We start from the raw sequence: 7,831 nt of genomic DNA on the forward strand, positions 1-7,831 counted from the left end.
TACGTAAGCAAGAACGAGGATGTTCTCTTGCAGTAATACACTCCAATTAAATATTATGCTACAACATTAATAATGCAACCGCTTCCATCGTTTTAAACTCGCCTGCTTGAACTGCTTGGGTAAATACCGCGGGTAAGCGGCGTTCTTCCTGAAAGCACGGTTCATCTATCCGTACGGAAGTAAATTTTATGGGTGCGGCTTTTATACACTTCGCGGGAATAGCACCGAAAGCGGAAAACGAGCGTCCGAGAGAAATACATGTATTTCGCCTACTATATAGTAGGTAGGTATGTGGGTTCAGACGTAGCCATGGTGACCGGCGGAGCTGCTGCTGCTCGACTCCAATGTCTTCTTGTTGCACGGTGCACCCATGAAAAGTTCCCGACTGACCACGTGTCAGGCAACGCGTCAGGTACTTATGAAAATCTAGTACCCTCAACTTTTCTCTTTTTAGTACGGACTTGGTACCGAAGTACCGGTACTTTTGATAACCCGAGAATAAACATCTCCTTACAGTCAACAGATTAAAAAAAAAAAAGTGCGCAATTGATGATACGGTGACGTTTTCTGTGAGGAGACGTTTATGGAGCGTTTATGGAGCCATCAACACCACTGATGGCTTCGTGGATTCTCAAGAACACGAGAAGCTACATTTTCTTGTTGCCTTTTTAACTAAAACAGGAACTAACTTGTCTCAGAGATGCTCCACAATATTGAACGTAACTCTAAAACAGATTAAATGAAGTATAAATGTGGCATTCTTCAACAATCTGGCAACATTCGGTTGTATAAGGGAAATAAAGCACCGGGAGACGTGCTGCGATATGATAATAATCAACTTCCGGGTGGTAAGAGGAACTCCGCTTTGTGTTTGGACGCATCACACCACTCCATTGTTGATTATTGCTCTACAGCAGCACACCCTTGTCAGGTTATGATGAAGTCACTGTTTGAAAAGAGGAAGCGGAGGAAGAGGAGGCGGGAAACGCATAGAACAATGCAACATGCAACAGAACGGGCAACATGCGCACGGGACATCATGCTCTGTGTCCTCTGAAGCAAAGACACTGTATACAGTAGGCCAGTGCAGGAAACAGACTCACACACACACACACACACACACATTAACCATTACTGAGACGTTCAACAACACCCACACGTCACCGCTACACAACAATAAACACTCGGGTTTTGGATGAGCTTCGTGACCAACGACAGCGCTGGAGGTGAGCCCGAGGTCATGTGATCATGTGACTGCTGTACTAATGTTTGCTGCGTGGGCCTGCAAAACACAGGCCTCGCTTTGTCTCTCGCCAAAACACCGCTCTCACAGCAGTTCCCAGCATGCACTGTAATTACACTCTCGGTAGGAAAAGCCTACATGAGTCAGAAACAGCCTGTGATTATCAAACGCACACAAATATGAATGCAGGTGTGTGTGCATGTGTGTGTGTGTGCGAGATGCGGCTAAACACGATGGAAAACACAAACAGCTCGAACAGTCAGTCCTTGTGTCATTAACAAACATTCATTCAGAAAGAATGCGTAAGCGGGTTAGTTACTTCACTCACACGAGAGAAATAAAGGTTAAAAAGCACGTTATGTAGGTATGCTGTTACAGGAAAATAATCAATGATGTGATTTACTGATTTACTCACAATTACGCTCATAGTACATCCCAAAGATTTGTTCGTCCTAATCTACTACTTTTGCAACTAGGGTTATTGTTATTTATTTTTAAAAAATGTAAAAATGGTATCATCAGCTAGTTTTTAGCCACGGGATCGAATAGTTATGGAAAAGACAACAACCGATAATCAGACCATAACCAGGCAAAAACATTTATAAATCAAGTGCAAGAAAAGTACAAGTAAGTACATACAAGTTTTGACAAGATGGCCGACGCTCACAGCGAATAGCAACGTAGGACGCTTGGAGTTATTTAACGTTTAAGGTAGAAGTAACGGCAGCGTCCCCTCGGGAATAAATTGTATTGACTTCGCTTCCATGCTACAAAATAAACTAACATTTAATATAAGAACGGATTGACTTACATTTCGGAAAGTTAAGATCGTCACAGTTAGGTTTAAGTAAGGTGGTGGCGTTTTCGGCGAGCAAAAGTCCTGACAGGAAATTTGAAACACTACAAGCCACAGAGGCTGAGAGGGAAGGGAACGTTTTGAGACCCCGACCCCCGACCCCCGACCCCCCCACACACACACACATTTTATAATAATAATAATAATAATAATAATAATAATAATAATAATAATAAAGTCATCAAAACTCTGGAGTAACACAAATGGAACTATGGGAATTATGTTGTGATTAAAAAATAAATAAATCCAAAATAAATCAAAGTAATTGAGTATTTTATCATCTTCAAAGTCGACGCCCTCTTCGCCTAGAATATTCCAGAAAAGTATTCTTGGCGTTTTCTCGGCTGATTTCTTGAGGAATTTCCCCGAGATGATTTTTAAACAGAGTTCACACCTGAGCTCACACCGACGCCGGACTCTTATCGGCTGCTCTTCGGAATAACTCCCTCCGAGTCGTCCGTTTAAAACGATATGTGTTTAATCACACGCCTTCAGATCAACAGGCTTTTAACATCGTGAGAAACATTTCAGTCGGGTGTCCAGAAACTTTTGACCGGTAGTGTAGGTGCTGTAGTTTAGACTGTTGTGTGTACATAGTGTGGAACACGTTCGCTGGTTTCATGCGGAATCCGATACACAGCTGGAGGTTTCGGTAAACAGGCATGAGTAAACTCAGCTAGTGGGCCAGGGGAGCTGTTTGTACAACCTGTGACCAGTGCTACATTTACACACACACACACACACACACACACACACACACACACACACACACACACTTGCAGTAATGTAGCTCAGTCAGTGCTGCGTTGGCTACCACTTACATACCACTTACCACCAATTCGCCTACTTACATATGCACAAAATATATGCACTCTTTTTTGTGAAGAAAAAGTTCATACGTTTGAGAGTTTAGCAAAAGAGTACGCAAGTACCGGGACACACTAACACGTCGTGTAACGGAAGAGACGCATCGCCGACTTCACACTCATCCACCATGTTTGCAGGGTGAATACGGCGAAGCAAACCATCGCAAAACTCCTCCTCCCTCGCGCAAAGACTTGTGGGTAATATTAACTAAAAAAAAAAATAAAAAAAAAAAAGTGTGCACGGATCCACACTTCGAATATCTACCGGAAATACAAGACCCTCCGGGAACCTCTGGGGTACTCGTTTCAACATCTGGGACGCACTCATTATAACGCTGCCTAGGGTGCCATTACTTTTGTCCTAATTGATGTATTTATTTTGCTCTTTCGCGTCATTAACATCAAATGACCGGGTTCCACAAAAAGTTTGTTAAATTCGCATGTATAATTGAAATCCCATATTATATATATATTATATATATATATAAAATCACAGTAACCTAACCTCAGTAACTACAAAAATAGTTTTTTTTAAGTAGTTTTCCTTAAGAGGACCAGCCAAGGTCCCCCAAAATGTCAAAACTGTCTGATATTCCTAGCAGCTTCACAGTGTCATCACAACCCCGCTAACTTTTCATCAGCCCTTCTGCCTTTACAAGTCGAGACAGGTAGAAGTTAGATCTATTCTCATCCGGTAACTTTACTGACGCCAAACAGCCCGGCGTCTCAATCGTCTCCGGTTTCAGTGCTATCCGTCACTGAAATGCAGATAACTCTGGGCAGTGGAGATTTTAGCTCTGAGAAAGCCTGTTGGGGGTGGGGGGGGGGTGTTCTGGAAAAGGTTTTGACACGACGGTGAGCTTTCTTTTGCTGCGGACTGATAGGACTGAAAAAGCAGCTCGAGACGAAACAACTCAAACAAAGCCACATCTTGGCCCCGCAGATCTCATCTTATCTAAACAGCAGTCCCTCTCAAAACAAGAGCTCTTCCTGGGGCAGCGAGAGACAGGAACCTGACAATGACGTCCGTGTGATACGGCCAGATTAGGGACGGTGCCGTGGTGAATCTCAGAACGCGTGACGGGTTTCAACATCCTGCCCGTTGTTCAGAAACGTGCCAACTTCAGCTGGGCTTCGCAAGTTGAAACAAATTTTAAACGTGAAAGGAAATGCTCACCTCGACCATAGTCACGCGAAAATCCTCCAGATGACGTAAAGGTGATTATGAAGAAAACACTAGATTACCCAATACACAAAGACAAAGCACCGAAACATCATCATGAATAGATCTGCAGACTGATTCATTTGATTCATTTGATTCATTCATTCATTCATTCATCATCAGGAACCAATTAAACCTAGTCAGAGTTCTGGTGATGCCTGGTGATGCTTTTCTTAATTAACGAAAGAAAGCTGTTGTTTTGTCCTCTCCTGCCACGTCTACATTTCAATAGATCCACTTATAGCACTGAAACATGCGACTTACGCCCCCTAATTCATTATTTCGTCAGAAAATCTCCATCACTAGTTTTTATCATCATCTCATTTTTATCGAGAGACTAACTTTTCCACTTTGGCCAAGTACAGAATCTTGTTTTAGATCAGCTAGATGGAAATCACCATACATTCAGGTAAAAAAAAGCACTCGTAGTAGGATAAAAAAAAAAAAAAAGTGCTTATCGTACATTTTCTCTCTTTATAGTTTTCACTTACATTAAAAAATATAAACACTTGTTCCCCTCTCTCTTGATTTTAGTAAGGAAGGAGTCTCCAGTTTCAGCGCTTCGTAACGAGGTAAAGTTTCCCGCAAGAGGAAAGTCTAAAGATGGAGGATATTGCGATATTACGAGATTCCACCAGAACTAAACACGAAATACTCCTCAGCATGAACTCTGGCTTTTATGAAGCTGGCCAGCGACAGGAAATTGTTGTGAATTGTTGTAAACGATGTAATTATGAACCAAAACCCAGCAACTGAACACCACCAAGGCTCAACATGCACAAGTGGGCAATGTTTACGGCAAGTGTAAGTTCGGCTGTTTATAACTAACGATAACAGGCGGTGCTTCTGAACGGGGTTCATTCATAGTAGCAAATGCCACGGTATTGACCGAGAAATTTTTCCGATAACACTGTAATCTCTGCTAACGGGTCAACCCAATAGCATCACCAGTGCAGGTGGGTGAAACCTGTAATCTCGAGAGATCTAGAGTCATCCCTCCTGAAAAGACCCTCCTGCTTTACAGGTCAAGCCAGTTTCACACACACACACAACAGCCATGCGACAATTCACACTTTGAGTATATTCGTCCTTTCAGATTTTGGCGATTCAGTCGGTTAATCCAGACCACTTCTGTATTCAGATGCGAGCTATCTATGCAAGACAAGCTTAAATGAGGACCCTCTTGTCTTTTTTAGCTCCGGACACTGGCCCCTTTCATAAGACACCAGTAGCAGCAAGCATTCCAGTCTCTGTTATGAATTACTGAATACTGCAATCAGACAATGGCAGCCCAAATAAACAGGCACCGTTCCCACCACGCATTCCACCAATTTGGACCAGCCACAACATTACAAAACACTGTCTACTCAGCGTCACCGGCGTCTGATGGCATTTCAGAAGAAGAAAAAGAAGAAGAAGAAGAAGAAGGCTTTATTTGTCACATATACATTACAGCACAGTGAAATTATTTTCGTCGGAAATCCCAGCACGTTAGAAGGTTGGGGTCAGAGCGCAGGGTCAGCTATGTTATGGATCAGAGAGGGTTAAGAGCCTTGTTAAGGTCCCAACAGTGGCAGCTTGTTGGTGCTGGGGCTTGAATCCCCCCGAGACCTTCTGATCAGCCTTAACCACTGCCCCAAAATGGTTCAAAAATGCCTTTTAACCCTGATAGCCTAAAACCTGGACCCTACCAGAAGTAGCATTTGAACCTACGAGGACGTTCACCCACTGGATCTTAAGTCCAACGCCTTAAACACTCAGCCACCGTGGTTCTCTTTACACACCGAAGGAAGTCTTAGTACGCATTAGGACACCGAACCTGCTAGTCGCGGTAGACGACCAACGCGTAGGGGTTAGCCGAATGTGCACGACACGCCGGGGATCGGATCGTTTACACAGTTTCCCGATCCCGATCTTGGCGTAACCAGACGCTGCACATTTCAGGGGTTTTAAAGCTATAACGCACGCAGCATAACCTCATAACTAGCTTAGCCACGAGCTGAGGAGCTCGAACTGGCGGATTATAATGGGGCAAAAGGAGCAAGACTGGGAAACTACCTTTACGGTACGGTTTGTTGTTACACGTTATCTTACTACGGTTCAGCAACACCACCACAACTTTCCAGACGTTACCGACACTCACGAAAAAATATTATTTAATTCACCAGAGCTCTTATTTATATACAATTTTCACACTCCTGATTGATCGAGGTGAATAGGTTGAAGTAATAACGTCAAATAAAACACAAGTTCATCAATTTAAACGGAAACTCGTGTCGTATATATCTTCAGGGACATTACCGGACTACCTGAATTGGACTTCAGCGGTAAATGTAAACGTTAGAAAGGTTTCACTCAATGTCCAAAGTTTGTGAGAATAATCTAATATGTGTAATATACATTATACAAAGCATCCAGGAAGTAACTGCAGTGTATAACTTTGGGAATAATGATGGACGCTGTAAACAAATGTCAATCATCTGTGCGAGCAAAGTGTTTGGATGATGGACCGCACTTAATTATCGTTATGGTTTCTATAGTAACCGCATGCACAGGGACTTGCATGGTGGATGCTCCATCTAAACAGATTATAAAATGCGTGTCGTTTTTGATATGGGTCACCATATCGCACGTGAGGAGCCGTTTATACAGTATAAGGCCTATGGAAGGAGTCTCCAGTGTCAGAGGTTAAATCTTAACAGAGATTTTGTTATTTCTGTCTTCTTATTCAGCAGAGGGTAAAAGGTGAGGGCTGCTGAGGAAACGTCCGATTATAGTTGCTACAGCGTAAGAGCTATCTTGTTTAGTAGAAATAAGGAAGACGTGTTATTGTTGAATAAATAAGAAATTCTGAGGAATAAAACACTTCGAGGCACATCTTTAAAAGGTGATAACCGACTAGAACAACAGCCGTACTACATACAGCACTTAAGATCACGTTTTTCCACACGGGATCCCTGTTGAGAGAAAAAGAAAGAAAAAAACCATCACAGAAATTCTAATGGTTTCCAATACAAATACTATTCCAAACCACCACCTGTTAACCATTAAAACCATTACCAAATGTCAAAAGGTGTTCTATTAGTCTTTAATGATATTCACTAGACATAACATACCACCAGTAGAAAGCAACAAGCTACCAGTTGAGACCCATGGGGACCATTAAAACCAATACAATTCCCATTATAACCATTAAAATTCCCATTATAACATTACAATTCCCATTATAACCATTATAACCATTACAATTCCCATTATAACCATTACAATTCCCATTATAACCATTACCAAATGTCAAAGGTGTTCTATTATTCTTTAATGGTATCCAGTAGACATAACATACCACCAGTAGAAGGCAACAAGCTACCAGTTGAGACCCACGGGGACCATTAAAACCAATACAATTCCCATTATAACCATTAAAATTCCCATTATAACCATTACAATTCCCATTATAACCATTACAATTCCCATTATAACCATTACCAAATGTCAAAGGTGTTCTATTATTCTTTAATGGTATCCACTAGACTTAACATACCACCAGTAGAAGGCAACAAGTTACCAGTTGAGACCCACGAGGACCATTAAAACCAATACAATTCCCATTCTAACCATTAAAACCATTACAATTTGACAAAAGC

At 42.0% G+C, this 7,831-nt stretch overlaps 1 protein-coding gene across 1 annotated transcript in view; it reads right to left on the reverse strand.

Moving 5' to 3' along the window:
- pard6gb (par-6 family cell polarity regulator gamma b) overlaps nt 1–7,831 on the reverse strand; it is a 45,392-nt gene that overhangs the window by 36,390 nt on the left and 1,171 nt on the right. The window lies entirely within an intron of this gene.

This window comes from Ictalurus furcatus, chromosome 12 (genome assembly GCF_023375685.1).
Source record: "Ictalurus furcatus strain D&B chromosome 12, Billie_1.0, whole genome shotgun sequence".
NCBI lineage: Eukaryota > Metazoa > Chordata > Actinopteri > Siluriformes > Ictaluridae > Ictalurus > Ictalurus furcatus.